This window comes from Ciconia boyciana, chromosome 8 (assembly GCF_034638445.1).
Source record: "Ciconia boyciana chromosome 8, ASM3463844v1, whole genome shotgun sequence".
Lineage (NCBI taxonomy): Eukaryota > Metazoa > Chordata > Aves > Ciconiiformes > Ciconiidae > Ciconia > Ciconia boyciana.
Genome location: NC_132941.1, coordinates 46,116,768 through 46,140,245, shown reverse-complemented (window position 1 = coordinate 46,140,245; position 23,478 = coordinate 46,116,768). Strand labels below are relative to the sequence as shown.

Sequence of the window (23,478 nt, the reverse complement as noted above, 5' to 3'; positions counted from 1 at the left end):
AGAGTTGTTTTTCAGCAGACACCTAGGCACAGCCCTCTATTTTTTCCTCTTGCAAAAACGGGTGAACTTTTACCTTTAGTGCTATTACAGTAGAATTTGAGGAGCAGGAAAGGAGAAAACTTCTTAGAAACACAACCAGAAACTTTTTTTTTAATTACTTTTAGTGAGCTTCCTGCAATTTAAATCTTTCCCAGACTAATATTTACACATTTTATGAACTGTAATGCCCAAGCCAGACATTGTGTTATACACTGAATAAAATAACTCCGGTGTGTTACGGAAGGGGGCAGAATGCTTCCATAAAATTTCACACCTACTGAAAGTCAGCTTCCAGCCTAGGGACACACTAGGAGTTATTAAAAGAAAAAAATATATATACAGATAAGGATAGCAAACGCACGTTTCATTTTTCACCTTAATTAAAAGGACTTGCTCCTTCTTCTAGTCACTTCAGTCCGTGAACAAGCCCCCCGGAGGGGCCGTGCCAGCAGCTGCAGCAGCGGGGCAGAGCGCAGGTAAACAGCCTGACCTGCAAGCACCACTAGCACTTGGGAGCTTCCTTGTTTGCTTTGGAGGGAGGGAAGGGAGAGGAGAGTTACTGCTGGCAGCCAGTCAAGGACTTCTCCAGGGAACAGGAACATACTTATTTCCCAAGCAGAGCTCTTCAGTAGCAGCTGCTGGCAAATGCAGCCCCTTGAGTTCTCCCTTTCCGTGCTGTCCCTTGTCCTCTCCCGAACAAGGCAATTTCACCAAGGCTGAGGACACGTTCTGCGGTGTCACTGAAGCTAGGACCCCCTAGGGATTATATTTGCAGGGTCAGTCATATGGGCAGGAACTTGAAGCTGGCATGTTCTCTAGCACTGCTCCTGTCAGACTTATCTGATCAATACCACAGCATCTCAGCCAAAAGTAGATGTTGCCACAAAGCAGCATGTCATTTTGGGAACCTCACCCCAAATGTTTCACAAGCCATGATAAAAGGTTAATAATAAAACCAGGAATGAGCTTGAACAGCTCATTTTCAACATTACGTTTTATGCACCAGTGCTTGAACTCCCTGCATCAAATTATGTTCAAATACTAGGTAGCCAAAAACAGCAATCAGTCACAGGTTGCAGTCATCAGTGCCAAAATGTTAACAGCTAAACCTGAAACTGGGGAAACCTGAAGTTGGAGAAAGTAAGCAGCACTCAGTGATTTTTGTATTAGGCAACTGGAACTTAAGCTTTTCTGCTTCCATGTTTCAGGTAACTTCAAACGGTCTGGTATAATGTCAGAAGTAACTAACAATTCAGAGGTTGTTTAACAGTAAGGAAAGACATATGACTGGCAGCAACAAAATGAAGAAGATTGTAACTAGCAGAATATTGGGATACTGGCATTTGTCTAGAAATAGGTATTGTAAGATCACGTCCAAACGCGTAGAAAGCCGCAAAACCAATTCCTGTTGTTAAACACTGCTCCAGCGGAACCATTTCCTAGCGCTGCTCGGCCAGCTGGCACAGACAGAACCACGAAAGCTCCAACAGCGATTTCACACACTGCTCCCTGTGGAGCGCAGGCAAGGCCAACACGTCCACTTCACATCACATTTTCCTCAGAAGCTCAAAGCATGCATTTATGCAAACGAAGTATCAAACAGCAATATTTTCTAAAGTGGTTTAAGGAAACGCTACTCCTGAACAGGGGTCAGCAGCACCAACTTCAAATGCTGAACCTGCATTCACAACTTTTGAGTACCCTCTATATAAAAATCAATATTAAACTGCTATGCATGTTTCCAAAGAGAATTCTCATATTGTGAAACATCCTTACAAAACATCCAAAATAAGACAATCAATATAATTTCTGCTGCTTCTAAAACATTTGTTTTGTTTAATACCGAATCAAATTCAGCTGAGAACTGAATTCTTTACAGTCAGATAAATATATCACATACCCTGCACAAGCAGGAAAATTAAGAACCAAGTAAATGCACATACACAGTAAACTATTCACAACTGACATAAGTTTTGCAGCGATTCTCTTTTCAGAACACTCTTCTGCTTTTTAGCAATAAAGTACTTATTGACAGGATTTCACTTAATCCACCTTCCTACTCTTGCACCTCAGTTTCTCTACACTCTAAAATATAGTCACATAATGCCAGTCTATAAGATACAGCCCTTCCACTACAAAAAATACCAGCATGTAGTAGTCATTCATGAAGAGTTAAGGTATTGTTTGTTAATGGCAGAGAGACAATAAAAGAGATCGCCACAAAGCACAGGAAAAAACCCACATGTGACTGCATGTTTCTATTTATCTTCTACACACTCATATTACCTAAAACAGTCAGATAACTGACCTTGCCTCTGGCACTTTTAGTGCTACCCAGTTTTATCTCCCCTTTACGACAGTCACTAAAGCAGCTGGTCACAGAAGAAAATTATGCACAGACTGTTGGTTTAGGCCCTGCCTGGCAATTAGGTAAAACACACATGATGGACACCAGCAGCTCTAACTTTTTAACATGGGAAGCTGAAGTAAAACAAAACCAAGATTCAGAAAACGGAAGCATGAGAAGACAAGTCAAAATACATAGCACGGTCTAAAAATCAGACTTCCAGTAGCCTGAAGGCAAGGAAAGAAAGAAGCACAAGTGAACGCATGCTATCAGCTCCATGGAAAGATGTGAAAATTTGCACTTGCTTATCTACCATTCCTTCAGCCATCTCGCTCTCCTCTAAAGAAGCAGGGAAGTCTGCCCGTTTGTGGCAGGGAAGACGAAACCTGACACTTCATCATCTGTGAATATTAAACACTTGGTGCTATCCAGATTTCCTGGTTTCTGGAATATATTTTTTAAAAAGGTACATATTCTGAACACGAAGCAATCTCTAGAGAGAGCCACCAACATAAGCATTTAAAACATCCTGAAAACTGTACTAAGAGTCGTGAAGTTTCAGATTTACCCAAACTTTATCTGAGGCTTACCAGATGATTTTGGTGATAGTCAAATCAGTCCTGGTTATCCAAATCAGCAACAAATAAGACAGCAGCACATACAGCCTCCCAGGTCATGGTCAAGTCAGTTCCTGTAACACGACCAGTAAGTCAACACAGCTGCTCTGGAATACCAGTGCACCCTCTCTGGAAAGTCCTCATCTGTGGCCAATAGCACTTATTTAACATACATTTCCTCACCAAGTTATAAATCACTTCTGATTTAGTTTATTACAATGACACTCTGCTACTATATGGTATTCTGTACTATAAATTTTCCAGGGTTTTGTATTTTGTGATAAGGGTATATATGACACAGAGATCAACACAGGAGGTAGCACAGTGAAATTATGTATTTGTAATGGAATATGCTGCAGTTTCTCTATTCTTAAACATTCGTTTTTTAAGAAGTGATTTGACATCAGCAGAGATTCTTTAAGATAAGTATCTTCCTTCCTCTTTAAAATAGGTTTTAGATTCACATGCCAGTAGGATGTAAATGAAGAGGCAGATAGGCTGCAGCACGCAATATTAAACAGCCTGTAAACTGGCATTTCTAACACTGAAGATTCTCACCCTACCTTTCCTCTCAAATTTGTTTTTTATGGACTCCTGAACTGTAACTTTAATCAGTGACAAAAAAATTTAATAGGTAGCATTTTTCTAGAACAAGCATTATCAGAATGAATAGTGCTACATCTACAAAAAAAATTATCACTCTGCAAACACTCTGCTGTGCTACATTTCATAGGAGAGTATCTCTACAGCTTCTTCAGTGTAATGTCACATGAAGCTCCACTACAGATGGTTCCATGATGAATCCTATTATCACAATATATGAAGTAACACTTTGCCAACTGTCTCTTTCAGGTCAGTTTTGCCACAGAAATCATAAACCAGAATGGCTCCATCAAAAGAAAACTTGTGTAATTCTACAGTTTGGCAAAGAAGCTGTTATGACAGCAGATTAAAAGACTATTCTTAGCAAAACTCTCTTTTTCAGAAATAATAGGATAAGGCAAGGATCTTCCAATTCCTTAATCCTTTTTCAAATAAAATATTATACAAAAGGACAGTAGATGGGGAGAAAATCAAGGTAAACATTTTTTAAAAGGCTTAAAATATTCAGGTTTATGGCAGGGCATTATTTGTCACTCCAATTTTTTTTTAACAATGTTCTTAAAATCTGAAATCAGTGAAAATTCAGTGAAGCAAGACTTCAAAAAGCTGTCCCATTTTAAGTACCCAATTCAATTGTGTCAGAAGTGCAATCTGAATGCATGCTGCTGGCCCCCGAAAACAGGTTAAAAATCTCACTTAAACCATAATCCTGCCAAATGATTGGGACTACTGCATTCAAAGGAATGCTATTCCATATTGCTTTATATACCTCCCTTTGTGCAGACTCATACATAATGGCCCATTCAACCTATTCAGGTACTTGAAAAAGCTTAACCATAATCTAAATTGAAATTCACAAGAATTATCTTAAAATTATTAATCTTGGCACTATACTGTTTCCGCTAACTACCTAAGGGACTCTTAACTCCAACCACACCACAAAAGTTTGCCTGCCCATCCAATGACCGCTGGCAAAGCAGTAATATAGAATAAATAGGCAAACCAACAGCAAAGTAAATCAGTAAATATGACTCAGAGTGCTTCAATGAGATCTGCACAAGTTTAGAAGTGAAATCCCATTCCAGGATTGCTCTGGGGTAGGACGAAATACTTGTTCTTTAACCTCTTCTTGTAGGGGAAGATGAAGCATATGGAAGCTAAATGTTTCAGCAGAAGAAACAGATCAAAATATTCTCTAATTCTTTTAAAGGACACAAGCAAACAAAAGATACCAAGTGACCTAAAATACTCTTTAAATATCAGTAATGAAGAGGACAATAGCTATAGAATATTAGAGAAAGCAAGGAGTTGCATAACAGCTGGGGAAAAAAAGTTTTCAGAATGTTTTAAAACTACATTTAAGAATCACATCAATAGTTGCACAATAAATAAAATTTTAAAACATTTTAACTTTAAATCCCAGTTACAAAAACTTAGAATCCAATTATGAATGTGCTACTTTCACCAATTCATGCATTTATCTGTTAAGTACAAGCAGATTAATGTGCTATGAAATCCTGTCTAAAGTATTTGGCATAAAATACCTCAGTAATAAGAGCTTTAGAATGGAACAAAACACTCCAAAACATATTAACAACTTCAGCACTGACAATTCCTTCACAGATACCTCCTGTAATGCAGTACAGTACTTTGCACAATAATTTACTGGGAGTGGGGTGGGAAGGGATGCAGTACATCTCAAAATAAAGGCTTAACTTTCTAGGTAGTTTCCTACAAACTACACTGATCTACAGGATTCATTACTAATGGCACTAGAGTCTGTTCTGTTGTCCCATTTCTCTTAGACTTCAGTAGTGCCTGATGCTCTGTCCTAGAAAAAAAATTCCTAAGACAGAAGTTCCCAAACTAGGAAAAGTTTGAGAATTCCCATTCTTTAAACAAGAACAAAAAAACTGCTGTGCACCGTACGCTAGTGCTAGTGGCTATGCACACAAAGAGTTGTAATGAAAAATTTTCTGAAGAAAACTAAGAAAGAATTTCACATTAACTGAATGGGGGGAGAATGAAGTAGCTCTAGTCACATCAAGATTTTCTGACTTCCCCACAACACCATGCTAATATTAATGAAACCCTTTTACGTCCAACAATCTTATTAGAAACTGAACTCTTTTTTTCCCCCCATCTCGACATATAAGTGGCACAAGAATCTTGTAATGCTTCATTTTAAAAAACAGCAAAAGAAACCCCAGCTATTGCTCAACAAGGAGGAGTTTTGCATTGCACCAACCACGCAAATGAAAGCCACTTGCTGTTGGAAGGCTTCACTGCTCATTAAACAAACTGCTGTCATGCACAAGGACCTTCCTGTTACTGTGTGTCTCCTGAGTATTCTCTTTTGGCACCAAGTGAAACAAGTGAACCTAGCCCACACCTTTCTAATAAAGCTTTTCAGGATATCATGTTACTACCCTGCCTACTCTGAAGGTGACCAGGATGTTTCTCACCATCCAAAACATTCATACAATGAACAATCAAGAATTTATCAAGATTTATGCTGATAGGCATGTCAACCATGGCATTCACTTTTACTGTTTCCATAGTAAAACTTAAAATTAGGATTACAGGCTCGAAATTATGTTTGTATTTTTATACCCGAGATCCTGCAAGTAAACATCATAATTACTGTTAACCTCACTCTGACATAATCTTAAGCGTTAAAGCTATTAAAGAATACATCTAGGGCTTGCAAGGATGTGCCATCCCCAACACCAGATTTCCCCTACAACTCTATCTTAAAGTCACACATAAGCAGCTGCATTCACATATTTAACTACCTACAGGTTCAAACCCCAGGACAGCTGCTTTGCTAAGATACAAAACAGTCACTCTGGGTTGTAACTTTCTATTCTGCTCAACTCCCTTTCCCTAAGGTTTCTGTTTAACTTTACTAAATGGACAAATACGTAAGAATTAACAGGAGCAAATGAGCTGCAGTCTTCTCAAGGCAGCACAAGCATTAAGGACAACAGCACAGAAAGACTTATGGATCTACCATGGCTCTTTTTCTTTCTCCCAGCTATTAGTCCCACCACCTCTCTGCAGTCATGAACTGCTACTGTGATCAATTGGAAATCAGAGCCGGTTTGCTCCATGAAGCCACTTCCTGGAGTAACCACGCTCCAGCTAAGTGTAAGGAACCGTCACCCACGCAGAAGAAGATGAAAGCCTTGCAGCAGCAGCTGCCAACACACTCCTCCGCTACAGAAAGCAAGACCTGGACAAACTTCAGCTGGCTATCAGGCTGCTTACTGCACGCTGTTCCTTTGGGGATGGGTTTTTGTGTTCATCACAGTGATCACAGGTACCATAACCTTTTTTTTGCTCTTCATGCTGGCCTGCAAGCACTTCTGGCCTAGTCAGCTAGAAAGTTCAATGCAGGGCAGAAAAATGCCAGTATTGCCACCAGCAGACTTGAATGAAGATGCTTATCACATCTCATTACTTTTCCCTCCACGATGTCTAACACAGTTCTGAGCAGCCTTGTTTATCTACACCACTGTGCCTTTGTTTTGCCAACTTCCTCAAGCTACTTTGAAAATAAAATTTTAAAAAACTGTAAGCAGTAGACTCATAATATGCCTTGAAAGCAACCTCTGGAGATCATCTACCTGCTCAAAACAGGTAGAACTTCAAATTTGTATTCATATCAGGCTGCTCTGGACCTTGTCCAGTCAAAGATTCCACGGATGGAGATTTCACGGCCCCTCTGGGTGCAGTGCTCACCCACTCCCATGCAGACATTCCCTTCCATTCTTCCATTCTTATGTCTTGTGACCATTGACTCATCTTTTCACTAAGCACTTCTGGGGGGAAAGTGGCTCCATCATCTCTACAACCCCTTGCTTAAAGATGGTTAAATACAGCAATTACACTCTCCCTTAGACTTCTCTTCCACAGGTTGCAAACCCTGTCCCTCCTCCACCCTCAGGTGCTCCAGCCCCCAACCACCTGAGCAACCCAGTGCCGGACTCCCTCCAGTTTCTCTCACACAGGGTGCACGTATGTGTGAGGTACTGGGCAGCACTGCAGCTGGAGCTTCAGAGCTGCCCCACAGATGGGAACAGTTCCTTCCCCGTACCTGCTGGCTATGCTCTTTCTAACCCAGCCCAGTAAGTAATTAGCCTTGAGGGCTACAGTGGCACACTGCTGACTCCTGGTCAGCTTCTCATTCATCAGGAGCCCCAGGTGCTCTTCGGCAAGAGCTGCTGCCCAGTCAGCAGCTCCCAGCAATCAACAGCAGAAGAATCATTTTAATTTTATGCACCTACGTGCATATGGACACACACTCTCACAGAGCTGGGCATTTCCATGACTTTGATATCACAGTGAGAAATATGATACCTAATGTTCATTCTTCTTATTTCACAACAATCAAAACACCAGAGCGTAGACATTTCAGGTTTTGTTCAGCAGACTAAGGTACAAGGTAAATGTTTGAATGGACTCAGACTACAATGATGGGAACACACATTTTAGCCATAGTTTGTAGTTAAGAGTAAATAAGGGGTTAAAACATTTTCCTGCATGCTTTTAAGATCTATGGTAAAAAAAAAAGGCTTGGTATAATGTCAATATAATTAAGTAATAGGAGGTTGTCAGAGTTGGGGTTTTTGCTGTTTTGTTTTTAAATACTCAAAATCAATAATTACAGTGAGTAGGCTTTCCAATAGCACTGTAGAATTAATGTTTGCCCTTTTTGTTTAAGTGTACACACATATGAGCACGTATACAGTATTTGCTTTGTTTGCAACACCAATGACCATTAAGGTAAAGTATATTTCCTGCCAGTCACCATTTTAGCATTAGTCTACAATATCCAACTGAGAATGATTAATAAGCATCCCGTCTGTTCACATATCAAGCAGCATTTATCCAACCATAAAAGTGACAATACGGGCAACAACTATGAGGTTTATTTCCGTATCAAGCTTACAGGCAATCAATTTAGACAGAAAAAGAACCAAGGATTAGTTTTTAATCACTTAGAGGAAAAAAAAGCATCTAAAGTTAAGAAGAAATATGTTGCTATTAATTATAAGCTTGGTACACCAAGATCATTATCTCTTCACACATAAATGAAAGAAAAATGCAGGCCTTAGAAAACTTTACAAAAATACTTTTACAAAATAAGTAACAGTCAAGGTAACAGTACTATATGAACAGCTGCTTGGGCAGTTCTCAACGCTGGTCTGATTCAACATCAGTAATGGATCTCTTTCTCACAGTTTGATGCAGTCAGCTGCAGTCTCTTGGAGGAGATCTCACCAAAAGGCTTTGTAAAATCTATAGCAGCAGCAAACTGCTATTCACTGTTGGCTGTATGATAGGCTGGAGTGTTCCTTATGATACACAGAATGGAAGTCTTTCTGCTCAGAAAAGGCAGCTTGCTGCCATGTGTTGGTGTGTTCCTTGAGCTCGCACATCAGAGTTTACATTAGGAAATCCTAAGTTACATTTTAAAAGTATCTAGCAATTCTGGTTGGTTTTGATTTTGTTTTCTGTGACTTAGTTCTTCAAATTCAAATATTAATTCCCCTTAATTAAAGCTTATATCATGCATAGCTACACTTATTGCTATTTACTTCCCACACAAGTCAACGTATTGGCAACATATTCCACCCATCACTAAGTCATCATGAATTTCTCAGCATCATCTTCAAATTCTTCTAAGAGAGTACATTTCATAATAATATCACCATGCACTAAGAAGGCTATATTTTTGCCACAGGACAAACTTGTACAGATGAACAGTACTAATAAAATTCCACTAAGTATTTGGTAAATACAAACATCTTGGGAAAATACTCAGTAACCTACATCTGCAGTCCCATATTTTGAATAAGAGTTAGGACAGGAAAAAAAAAAAAAGAGTAGGGTATTTCGAGCTTTTTTTCCTGAAGACTTCATGTATTACTGAGATATAATAAGTTGGGAAAAGCTATAGTAAAGGAAGTTTTGAACACTGAATTAAAAGCTGCCCCTATCAAGCAGACTAACACAAAAGATAAATGCTACATATTTTTGCAGTGCCACAATAGATAAATGAGCATTTGCATTCCTACATGTAAAATACAGTCCTAAAATAGTTAATATTTTCTTCTTCACAAACACAGCAATTAAAGAAAGCAAAAAACACAAACAGTTATCAGCACTGCGAGAATGCATCTTCTGCCTCACTGCACTGCCTTAGTCCGAAAATTTCCAGACTGTTTTATTTAAGGGTCCCTATTGATATGACACACACACTTTGAAACAATTAATACAGCTAGGTGTGGAAGAGGATGTCCATCCACACGAAGTTACTGACTCATAACTTCTAGATCAATATTCATTACCAAATGGGTACTCATCCCCAATCATTTTGGGCTCTACAGTGCATTCAAGAAACCAAAATAAACATCTTGTTCAGAACGCTTTTCAGTAACAGCAGCAGAAGACCCAGTCTGCAAACAGATCTTTAAACAAGAGCTTTTCAATACAAGAGCTTTTCAAGAGCTTCCATCACTTTAGTCTTCCAGCAACCACTACTTAATCTGTGAATACCTTTGTGCATATGCATCACTGATAGCAATCCCCACCTAAGCAGCCTCCTTGTCTTCCAACCTTGCAACAGCATAGCTGTTTGTTCAGACACATAAGGGAATTAATCAGGCTGAAAAATAGTCCAAGAGGAAGATTTTTTTCAGCTGGATCAGTTAGCTCCTTGATCTATTTTGCCACACAGAAGCTGGCAAGAAGAAACAGTAGGTAAGAGAAACTGCTTAAGCAAGGTAGCCACTGAACATGAAACTACGGCATGACGTTATAGAAATCTAAACACTTATACTTGCTCTGAAAACTCAAGGACTCTATCAACCAAGTATCTTTCACTGACACTACAGTCACTGTTAAAAAGACTGTATGCAAATAAGTGACTATTGCTGTATTTTCATACAAATATAACTTGTAATGGAGCAATTAATGCCTCTTTAAATATAGCTCATCCTTTCATGAGGATAGCCAGAAAGGGCCTTTATCAAATTTAAAGGTGAATTTCCATCTCCATTTAAACAAGGGGATTCTTGGGAGATATGAAAACTAGATGTTCAGATTATTAAATCAAAGTAAAAATTGTTTTTCAGAATCCACATCCAAACTGTGGTGAATTTCACAGCAGGCAAACAACATAAGTAGTCTCAACTAGATTTTTAAAGAGCTTTCAAAAGCCAAGAGATCTTTCCATAACAAACAGAAGCCTGTTTCTGCAGGTTTCGAATTAAGGACTAAGGGGTTTTTTTAAAGGAAACATTTACAGCAATAAAATACATTTAGCCTTTATTAAAAAACCTAGGATCAAAACCAGATTAGTCTAATTTCTAAAGTGATACAGCAATGAACATTTATAAAGAAATATATAGTAAAACTATATACACACAGAGCACTTTTTTTTTTTCCAAGGTGGGTGGGTGGGAAATGATGTTTAAGAAATAGCACACCATACTTTTCAGCAGACTATCAAGAAGGACATTTGTATTTGTCCAGAACACTGGATCAATCCTCAGAAATGAGGAGCTGAGCATGTACCTTCCATGCATCTTTTAAACAATAAGCATTCAAACAATTTAGGCAGTTGAGGAAGGATGAAAAAGAAACCAAAAACACATATACAGTGAACAAATAAGCAGGTAGCATTATAATCTCAAATACTATCCCATTAGCTCATGGTTAAAAAAAAAACATGAAATAAACACATCAATTTGTTTCAGGTAAGTAGCAGGCAGAAAATAAATTCAGTTGTTAAAGTCTCCAAACATTTGTTTATTCCCTAATATTTGCATAACAATTCACCAATATAACAAGTTTACCTAAAGCCTTTGCAAAGGAGGTTATACCTGCATGCCTGTAAAGCCAGCAAAGGCCTTGGTCCCTAAAGAGCAGGGTTAAAAGTTAAAACACAAAAAGCACACACAAAAGGCAATTCTACTTCTGCCTAGAACAAGCAGTCCAAAGCTATAGGACTCAGAACCACATTAGATCATCCTACTACTGTTTCTGACCTGGAAGTCTCCATGAAGTATATGGTAGCCGACAAGGTTACTTTGAATGCTTATACGAGGCAATGGTCCAAAAAGCTTGGGAACTTCTGCACTGGAAGACACTGTTAAAACTCCTTTTTCAGAGTGATGACAAAAACACTTTGTACACCCCCTGCAACTCTGGACTAGTCTCGTTCAACAGATGTTTCTCTCTCTCTTCTCCTATCATATTTTTGCCCAGCTGGCCCTGAAAACTGTCAAGATCTGACAGGCAGCCTGCAATTTGTCCGGTCCCTGTATTGGCATCACATGCTCTGCAGAACTCCATACCTGCATCCTACTATCAAACTAGTCTATGTTACACATCTTTGAATCAAGTGGGGAAAAAAGACAAGATGGCTGCCCCCACAGACTGAGATCAAAGCAGGGGACTATTTGAAATTCAACATATTTTTCTTAACTACTGTTAGAAGAATTAAGAGTTTCCCTTCATTATATACAAGGAATGCTCAAGTAAGTCAGTGAACTCACTTTGACGGTATCCTTAACTAGGTTTGGCCCAGTTTCTCTTCATGTTATGGTTTAAACCATTTCCAAGTTATCGAATATACATCTTTATGTATTTGCAGGTATATCAGTATGTCATACACTATTCTGCCCTAGGAGTGCATTTGTTGGCATCTCTAGAAGTGAGACCAGGTCTCGTGACCTGTGAGACCATCACTGGTTAAGTCTCCACACCTGTAACTAAAACCCAGCTGCAACGAGTAAGCTTGCTCAATTCCACAAGCACATGCCCTAGGGCAAGTAATACTTTCCTTCCCTGAACAAGCATAACACCCTTTGTGTTTATATTATCAGATAGGCCAATGCACGTAGGATTTTTCGATTGTCTGAAAGGCTTCAGCAAGCCTGTTCTGTACACCACCGAAATTCAAAAACATGCTATACACTCAAAACCATTATTGTAGCGGGGGGAATAATCAAGTGGGATTTGTATTTGTAGGCTATTAGCAGTGCTCAGGTCAAACTTCACTGACAGAACCGCTCCAGACAGAAAGGCATAAAGAAACAGGCTTTGGGAGTAAGACTGGATGCTGTTAACAACACAGAGAAGCCAAAGAGGAAAAGAAATTCTGCAAAGAGACAGCTCACTCCTTTTGCGAGAAATATAAGAATTAAAAGGCAAAAGAACCAAAGACACTGCCAGACTCCCCCAGGCCCTGTATCCGGAGCAGTTACGCTATCCTAGACGAGTATTTTTGCCTTAAGAGGCATTTTTAAGAGCAAGGTCATGGAAGTTGACCACAGAGGTGGCTCACTCATTCGCAGGGCTGCATCCCCACCTCCTCGACCGCAGACCCTTCCTTCCCCGAAGGCCGAGCGGGCGCCCGGGCTGGAAGGAGACGCCAGCCCGGCCCGCCTGGGTGCCCCCGCTCCCAGGAGGAGGAGCCCCGCGCCGAGCCTCCTGCCCCTCCTGCCACACCAACAAAGAGGCCCCCGCCATTATCCACCGAGACACCTCCGCCGCCCCCCAGCCCCAAGCAGACATGGAAAGTCACCGGGCCGGAGAGCCCCACACCGCCGCCCGCCCCCGGGCAAGGGCACGGGCCGCCCCCGGCTCCCTCCCCGCCCGCTGCCCCGCCGAAACGTAAACAAAGCGGCCGGGCCCGGCCCCCGCGGCGCGGCCGCTCACCCGCGCACCGCGCCGCGCCCTGCCCTACCCCGCCCCACTCCGGCTCGGCCCCGCTCCCCCCACCGCTCCGGCGAGGCCGCGGCCCCCCGGCACCGCGCTCACCGCCGCCGCCGCCTGCTGCCTCGGCCGCTGAGTAATGAGCCGGGGCCGCGCCGCGCACACGCACCGCGCTCCGCCCGCCCGCCGCGGCTGCGGCTGCCCGCCCCCTCCGCTCGCCTCGCTCCGCCCCGGCCCCGCGGCTTCGCGCTGCCGCTGCCCGCCCGCTGCCCTCGGCCCGCGCCGCTGCCCCTCGCCGCGCCGCGCCTCGCCTCGCCCCAGGGCCCGGCGCCGCCGCCCTGGCGGGTCCCTCCCGGCCCCGGCCCCGACCCGGTGCCTGCGGAGGCTGCGGGGCCCCGGCTGCCCGCGGGCCCGTGCATCCCCGCTTGGCACCAGCATCGCTCTGGCTCCTCCGCAGCCCTTCCCCTGGAGCAGTTCCTTTCCTGAATTACGCCCCTTAGCCAGGCCTCCCTGCCTGCTGGGGCTTTCGTGAAAAATTTGCATTTTTCAGGTCTTTGCCTTCATGCTCTCTGCCCGTGCTTTGGCACCCGACCGTCGCACCCTGGCATCGGTTTTTCTGCTGCTCCTAGACATCTTTCACGGCCTTGGCAGCTCCAGGCTTCCCGTTGCATGCCTGGCATGGCAGCGCTTCATCTCAGTATTGGTGTCTGGAGTGTTGTAACGTTTTCTTGTTCTGTATCTGTTTTGGCGCCGTTTTTCCTCTGGATCTTCCCTGCCTCTTTGTGAGATTCTGAGTTATTCATTACCGTTGCCTCTGGTTCTTGGCACCCGACATGAGTACTCTCTCCTTGGTTTTTCAATATTTTGTTTGGTACATCATCATCTTTTTTTTTCTTCTTTTTCTTTTTTTCCCAGGAATGTCCCTGCTTAGAGATGAACGGAGGCCCCTCAGCACCTTGAAGCCATGTCAATATGGTTGAAGCAAGCCTTTGTATATTTTTACTACATAGTACAAAAAAGGCCTTATGAGCAGTATTTAAAAATACGTAAAATCTACCAGTTAGGCACAGGGCGCTGTAAAAATGGACGTTTCACATTTAACTCATTGTCAAGCATTTGAGTTGCCTATGCCACGTTTTTGAAGATGCCAAAGATTATATTGAGATTGTTGCTGCTAGTAGCTTTTATCCACCTGTAATAAGCATGGATTTTTACATAGTAAAGGTGGTGCTTCAGAATATTCCAGTTTTGCCCACTACCTTGGTGTTAAAAGCTTCACTTCCATAAAGATGTCCATATACTACTCGTGCCCATTTTAGTGAGATCCCTGCACTCTCTGCCCATAAAATTCTCACTTAATTTAAGCAAGCCCATTTTCACTCCATACATTAAAAGTGGTTCTTTTACAGATCCCCGCAGACAGATATATCATGCTTCCTTTATATCTATACAAAAAACCCCAAAACAAAACTATTGCTCAGACTCCATCCCCACTGGGCTCTAAGTGTGTTTCTAAGACACACCTCCCACCTCATCTCTGATCATTTCCGTGGGACAGCCCCAGAACTGAATTAGCCCCTTTTTAGCTTAGAGGCTTTTTCTTGTTGCAGTATGCCGGATCACAGCCAGACATTGCATTCCCTTCCACATTTATGTATGCCAAAGGCAAAGCGCAGCTGGCAGAAGGGGCAATATGAATCCCCAAAATACACTGCAGGCAAAATTTAATCTGGGTAGGTCATATTCATCTTCACCAGCAGATTAAACTAGCCCTGCTGATTTTGGCTGATCATGGCACCTTCAGATGTTTGTTTCTATTGGCAAATAGACCTCCGATGTTAACCTCTGGTCTCCTCCGCCCAGCAAGAAACAGGTGGGGTGACATCATGTTCAGCCAGTTCAGTTATTTGCAACAAGACCCGTGGCCTTACAGATCACTGATGTTACTCCTCATCTTTTTGGGAGAGTTGCTGTTCCTGATCATCCCATCTGAAGTAAGACTGCATTGAGATTTTCAAGCGAAGAGGGACAACAGTCCCTTTAAAGTATAAAGTATAAATATAAAGTATAAAATAAAATATAAAGTATAAAATGGTGTTTTGCTTAGGATCCAGATTTGTCACATTTCTTTTTCAGGGCATAATCAAATTCTCATTAAGATTTTATAGTTTACAAAGTTGACGCTTTTAAACAGAGATGTATTTCTAAGTGACTTTTTAAAACTAGTCCTCACAACCTTGTACGCCATCAGCATCTATTGCCATTTTGCATGTAGAGCTGATAAGCAACAGAAATGATGACAGAGAAATTACACAAAAAGATCAGACTGGTGTTGTTGCAAAGCACGATGAAGGAGCATTATACATTTTAATAGGGGCTCCAAAATAAGTAAAGATTTTATGAAGGAAAACTGTGAAAGGAAGATAAGAATTTCATACCGTAAATTTGCTACTTACCAGTATGGTGGTTTAAAAAATAAAGAAAATATGATAGATAGGCTGTAAAGTTCCTGCTCACTATGCAAAATTTACAAAACATTGAAAAAATACCTCTCTAAGTAAGGATAAAGGTTTATTTGATTGTGTGTATAATCACTTTTTCAAAACCAAGTACCTATATAAGAAAATAAATCTCTGAGAATGTAATTGAGCATTCCTATAGTATTGTTTTCGAAACTGCTTTGCAGAAGTATTTTCTTACAAGCATGATGGCTATACTTGTATATTGCGTATGTCTGGATGGAAACTGTTTTCTGGATTGTCCTGACTGATATCCAAGAAAATACCAAACTAAAGTCCTGATATTCATGGAAGTAAACAGGTATTTTGCAACGGACTCAGCACTTTTCTCTGGACCTCTTAACAGATTAGAAGGACACAGTAGAGAGCTAGAGTATGGATGCGTTACAACAGAACATACAGGCAAGCATACAGGAGATTCGTATTTGTTCATAGAGGATCACTAGCAGAAGGGGAAACAAGTTTTGCAGAAGACGACTACACAAGAGAAGACTACACAAGGAAGCGTGGCTACCTGCCAGGGGCCAAGGTCTCTGCAGCAAGGGCTCTCAGACTGTGGCCCTGCTGAGGCCACAGAACGACATAACTCGACAGGATTTTCGGCAACAGGTTTGACAATAAAGGGGCATGGTGACCCGTGAGAAAGTCTGAAAGCTGGTAAGAGTCTGTTTGGCAAAGTAATGGGAATCACCAGCCTCAGAACTTGAATTTTCCTTTCCAAAATAAACTTTAAATTTTATATATAAGGAGAATCTGATGAGCAGTTTTATTTAATAATAGAAACTCCAAAATTAAGTTAATGAACAATCTGGAGCATGAAAATAATCCTCTGCTTACATGTAATTGTTGATCATTCTCTTACCTCCTCAGTTTTGGTGTCCATGTAGCATTAGTCTTGGATTTGGACTGCTGCTTTAAAATAAGCAGTTGTTGAGTGTTTAATAAATATTTTGATTTTAAAAGTACCAATAAAATCTGAATTATGTCAAAATACTGCAAGCTTTCTCACTCCCATACATTGGTATACAAGTATGTTTATGAACTTCATATTAAAACATCTGGATTCAGCAGTCATGAAACTACATTAAAAATGTAGTTTTGTCAATTTTTATTATTTTCATTAAGTTCTTATCAATTACCACACTCTTGGTAGTAAACACGGTTTTAACATATTGATGTTTATAAACTGTAAAGCGAAAGATTCAGGCTGAAATCTTTGGAGTCAAGGCAATGGATCTGAGTATCCGACCCAAATTTTGATGTAGAAAAATCAAAATGTCAAAAATTAGAAACTATAACATAAAATAACAGGCCCAAAGATATATGGAGTAGTCATTTTTGCCCACAAAACATCCATAGTAAAGAATAATGATTTACTTTTGCACCAAAATGGATTAGCATAATACACATAGTAACTCAATACGCTTCAGCTGAGTGGGACTGTAGTGAACAGATACAAGGTGGTAACTGCTTAAACCACAAACACTGTTTTTCAAGTAAATACCTGATTATGCCTACAGTCATTTTTAGACAAGCTGAAAACAGAAAAAAGATATTCTAGGCATGTGTTGTAACTACAAGATATGAACATTTAGACAAAGAACGGCATGTACTGATTTTTTAAAAATTTTTTTAGTTATGTATTTAAAAATATTTCTTTGCAAGAATGGACTATCTAACCTTTCTTTTCTTAAGCAGTCTTCAATAGATTACATTGCCAAAAATTGAATTTCATGGCACTTCTCAGGCTGAGCCACCTGTGCAAACATGCAGCCACTGTAATTCTAGCACTAATTTATTTTAGATGTTTATATATCATCATCGCATAGGCACCTAGGTACCTTGCAGCAGTGAAAGCCGCCTTCTGGAAATTAACCAAATTAACAAACCCTGTCCTCACCTCACTAATTATTTCATCAAGAAGAGATCAACAGGAATTGTGGGTACTCAGGGGGCTCCGTTTTTCCTCGCTAAGGCTTGATAACTCACAGCCAGGATCAACCTCCATGTCCTCTTATGAAAACAGGTTGATAAATATTGTTTGCCAAGGGAGATACATGTGGAAAGAAAACCCAGACTTTGAAGTATTTTAGAAAATTCCAGAAGCAATAGAAATGTTTACTTGAAATAAACAAAGCAGTTTGGTAATATTATCTTTTCTTAAACTTTTTTTTTACCATTGGTTGTGGCACAGAAGCTGCATTTAACGTGAGAAAGTGAAATGGAAATTTGCTAGAAACTAATTACAACCAAAACCCAAATTAGTTGACATTTTACAGCCTAAAAAAGCGTACAAAGAAAAATGAACCAAGAATTACACATTCTAATTGTTGATAAATACAGCTGATGTTAAAATGTTTCATTTTTATAATGAAATAAATAAAAAAGAACCTAATAAAAGAAACATTGTAACAGCTAGATTTTTTATTCGATTATGTCTTGAAAAGCAGTATGAAATCAAGTAACTAGCTGGAGGGACCTGTATTCCCTCTTTGAATGGAACTAGAAACAGTCAGTAGTTGCCAAATGTTGTTTTACACTTGAATTCTGACTATTAGCAAATAATCATGAACAGAGGAAATTTTTTTTTTTTTGGTAGGAACCAAAATGAATTCAGCACTTGCTGATTGAGCAAATGTAACAGAAGGCAAGCAGCCACCATGGGGCACCATGCAACAGGTTATAAATGTGAACATGAAGGTAGGGCCATGTTCATGGCTAAGGGATACTAAAGCTCAGTAAAAATGAGATTTCTGTATGCCTAGTCAAGGAACTGTGTTCCTGAAATGTCATTAATACTTTTAACCCTTTCTTTGCTGATCCTGCAAAGTTCTTTCTGAGCTGCCATAATTCCATGTACAGCCAATTTATATTAATAGGTATACCAAGTAAATAGGCAGCAAAGTATGTACAATCGTTGGACATAATCAGCCAACTGGAAATTGTTTGTGGAGAGAAGTGTAGTTTAACTGTTAGAAAACAGTGTTTATGGTATCACATGCCTCATATTTCTATACACTGATATTAACACAGCATAGGGTGTTCTTTATTTATACTACTAAATTGAAATTTTGCATGGGCAAATTTAGGAGAAGTTCTTTGGGTTTGGCATTATCTGAGGACAACATTAGCCAGTGGGTTCACTGGGCTGGATTGTGGCAATATATTCTACCTAAGTCACAACCAAGTTGTTGTGGTTTCTTTACTGTGGAGAGGTTGGTTGTAAACGTGTGCAGCTTTTCAGCTGTGGTGTTTAGTTCAGCAATCTGCCATACATACTTCTAATTTACATTTGTATCCCACTGGGGTCTTTCTAAATTACATACTGGCATGCCTGATTTCCCTTCCTGCACCTTTATCAAGGAAGACTTTGTATTTCACTTTCTAGGAATAATACCAGAGCAAAAGGCATTTCCAGGATTCAGAACAAGGCCATAGGGACTTTTATACCAGCTGTTTCTCTCTTGTGATTATAAGGTGATCATAGTTGGAAAAGCCCCTGTTACCATCCTCTGTTCATCATTTCTGCTACATGGGACCATTCAAAGTTGACCTAAATTTAGTGACCTTACACTGAACAACACCACTGATGACTCTGGCACTGAACTCAGGGGATAGTGAATGCAAACTTTCAGTTACGTTCTCTCCAACCAGCATTCAATGTTCTTCAGACCTAAACTTGCTCAGTGCATCTTTCCGGTTAAAAAAAAAGACTTATCAGGAGGGCACCAAGTGTTGTCAGGGTTTTTTAATTTCAACTCCTAAACGCTAACACCTCTGCCATGTTAGATAATGTGTCATACATTATCTCTGAAAAGAGCTAGAAAATGACTGCATTTCAAATGAAATTGGTCAACACCAATTATCTGACATCCTGTCTAAATGTTAGATGAATCTAGCATTCCATATAATGATCCCAATACAAAACCTAATAACTCTGAATGTAGTTTTGAAAAACAACTAAATGTGGTGACTGTGAGCTAAACGGCAGGTCGAGGAATATAGACAACTTAGCTTTATCTCTTTTGACTGGGTATTTTATTATGAACTGACAAAAGCATTTTGAAGATAATTAATAGTGTGTGTTATGCCTATACTGCACAATACCATGACTTAGCACTAAGCAAACTACACTAGGCAGAAGAAGGAGGATAACTGCAATAGCAAATGATTCCCCTTGGGTGAAACTGTACCTCTGTGTGCTAGTTTGGTGCCTGCACACATCTCTGCATTGTGGAATACTACCCTGTGACCACTTATCTACACTCATTTTAGGATTTCGGAATGAAGGTATATTTTGATCACTTCAGCTATTGTAGAGAATTTTTTTTTTCACTCTCTAAGTGTTAATCTGATATACACAAGTATATCTGAATGTATGCAGGTTTCATTGCGGTGGCCAAGAGCAAACCAAATATAAAATCTCTTTTCCAAGAGAGAAAAGAGATTTTTTTTTCCTTATAACCAGCATCCATGTAATTGCTGGGTAAAATGGCTATTTTCAATGAAACTATACATGGATTGTACACAGGGAATTCCATCACCGTTTTCCAGAAACCTTTAAAGAAGTTTCACTCTTTCTTTCCTCAGATTAATGGCCTGAACTTAGAGTTCTTATCTAGAGAGTAACTCCATTACAGTCTGAGAACATTTGGCATTAAACAGTGCCAGTTTGTACTTTATATCATGAATTACTTGCTTGACACCCTCTCTTCTTGTATCCTAGAAAGATGCATTGGAGGATGTATCACAGGAATACTGCCTCTCACTGAATTACTTACGGGATCAGCAGAGCTGCAATCAGGTATCGCAAACATGAGCTACTTGTCCAATCATGTTTTATTGCCTCACATCACATCTCAAAAGCAGTGGAAGAAGCAAAAGCAAATTAAACAGATTGTATTAAAAGTGATATTTTAATTGGGTCTCATCCATTCATAGAACTTTCTAAAGATTTAGAAACTCCCAGGGGTTTGATCCAGCCTTTGCCAGCTATTGTTCTTAAGGAAAACCAGTTACTGTCACCAGTGGCAGGTAAGAGTTATGCTGCCTTCCTGCCCCCTTCAAACACAAACTAAAAAACAAGCCCCAAAGCACCTCCACTCACAGTTTAGTGGGGTTTTTTAATTAACTTAGGAATTATTTCTTAAAGGGAAACAGGCTGTTCAGATATGTTTGTTCACCTATTAATTTGAAATTAATTTCCTTACACAGATCCTTTCTTTGCATCTTGCCTATATATAGGCCTCTTCTCTTTTTCTTCAAAACTGAGATCAGGGTTACACAAATCAGACCTGATTCCCATGAAGATACTGCTGTGAAATACCCCTGGCAGCAAAGACCAGAACAAGAGCATAGACTCACATCCCTATATTACTTTGCTAAGCTAAATATAGATGACTGGACCAATTCCAATCTGCTTAGAAGCCATTATGGAAATAAAACTTTAATTTGTATGTATACTGGGCATAGAGATGATGCATGGAAGTTCACTATCAGAAAAAGTGGTTAGGTCCTGTTATATGACTTGCGCAGACTTAAAACAAAAAGGGAGATTCCCTCATTTTTCTGAAAGCTCAAGTGACCTCCATTTAGCTCTGACAGCTCAAGCATTTTATGATCCACTCTATGGGACTCTAAACTAAAAACAGTTACAACTTAGCAGAAGAACTGTGAGTCTTCTCTGTTTAACAGAAACCCCACGCCTGACCTGTGGTTGTAGTTTTGACAGCCTGCTTGTACCACCATCAGCTGAGAAGTAAATAATAATCCTCACCTTTATGTAAACTTTAAGAGCTTCCCACACTTCAGCTTCTGTGGGATGAAAAGGCATTAATGTCAGAGAATAATTGGATTCTAATCCTTGCCAGTTCTCAGAAAGCTGGATGGAACATAAGGGAGATCCTAAGCCTCCATCCAGCAGTTCCTTCACTGGGATAAATAGCCTTTCATCTTGTTAACCTTCTTTCATAGTGATCTAGTTACATAAACTTTGCCACAATTACGTACATGTCATCTGTACACAGTAAGGATTCAATAGGTGAATAGAATGAATGCAACTGAAGCTCTCATACTGTCTGTTTTGAGTTTATGAGTCTGAAACACTACTTTGGTTCAGACCAATATGACGTGAATAATTTTCTAAAATGGCTGTTTTCAATGACTATTTAGAATAGAGAAGGAACCATGGGTGAGAATTTGATTTCACAAATCTGGAACCGTTGCTTACACCAACAGAACTACCACAGGTTTGCATTGGGCCCATGTTTTCATGAAAAGAATGATTGAGTCTTTTCTTAAAGCAATGGAGCATAAAGTGTTTAGGAACTTTCATTAGTTAATCAAATCAACATTTATACCTGATTTAATGGGAACATATTCACACAACACATTATTTCTAGCAAAATGATTCAACAAGCCACACGCCCTATTAACTCCACAAACAGCATTATGCACACATCTACTTAAATCAAATCTGGTAGCTACAAATGCACCACTGTAAATAACTTCTATCTCCTCCCCACTCATTACCTGGGGAAGGAACAGCAACAAACTTCTGTGTTGCTTTTCTCCTGCTAGTATGACTGTATTGAACAATCAGGCTGAATACATCCCAAGGTGCATCAATGCTCAGTTTCTTTTTATCATCAACAGCCTTTTGCTGATCTGCTGGTATTTGGATCCGTGAATCCAAAAAATGAAAGCAGTATCAGTCCCAGTGATCACAGGAAAAGGGTCAACAAATAGTCCTTATTGCACAGTTGGTAAGATTTATCAGTAAATGTTGGTTTGCTGATTCCAAAATGTTCTGTTTGAGACATCTCAGATGTGAGACTTTTCTACCTAGTTTTATTCCTGCCTGCATTCCTGGCAGACTGCCCTTCAGATCAGATTTATGACTTCTGGACTAAGACCAAATTTAGAAAAAAAAGATTTATTTTGCTGCTATGAAGAAAAGGGACCAGAGAAGGGATACAAAAAGATGGGCTATGTGCCCAGTGTGAGAATTCAGCAAAATGGATGTTTTCAGTGACGTTTTGGATAAGGCAATATTGCATTTGTCAGTGTCAGACGAAAAGGATTTGCAGCAATTGAGATGATGAAAGCCTGAATAAATTTTGTTTAAAGATAGATAAAGAAGACCATAGCTTGTAAATTTTATTCAAAAGCACATGTCAAGATCCAGATACACTGGAAGGGTTGACCTAGGAAGAAGACCAAACTGAATGTGAAACCCAGGGTATGGGCTAGGGATAACAGTGGCATGATTTACAGTGACTAAGAAAGGAAAAAGGAGTGAGAAATATGGAAATAAGAGGGCGGGTTTTTGGCCATGCTGAAGTTAAATGACTAGTTGCATGAAGTTAGGCAAAGAGAGACAATCCAAGGTTTTCATTTGGACATGAAGAGAGAAATCTACAGTGGAGACATCTGTGAGGCATTGGCATAAAGATTGTAGCTGAAATTGCATTTGCAAATCACATTGCTCAGAAACAAATTATAGGGAGAAAGAGTAAACAAATGCCACTTTGTGGAATGCTTATACAAAGCTGGAGGGAGAAAGTGAAGGATCCTCCAACTTCTCCCCAGAAGAGCACTTTATGAAGGACACGAATCAGGAGCT

General features: G+C 40.1%; 1 protein-coding gene across 3 annotated transcripts in view; it reads right to left on the bottom strand.

Annotated features, from left to right (window-relative positions):
* MAPK8 (mitogen-activated protein kinase 8) overlaps nt 1-13,520 on the bottom strand; it is a 48,469-nt gene extending 34,949 nt beyond the window's left edge. For all 3 annotated transcript variants that reach the window (XM_072871491.1, XM_072871489.1, XM_072871492.1), the window contains exon 1: nt 13,441-13,520. The gene's annotated coding sequence lies outside the window, so the exon portion shown is untranslated. The remainder of the gene's footprint in view (nt 1-13,440) is intronic.
* Between the last annotated feature and the right edge of the window lie 9,958 nt (nt 13,521-23,478).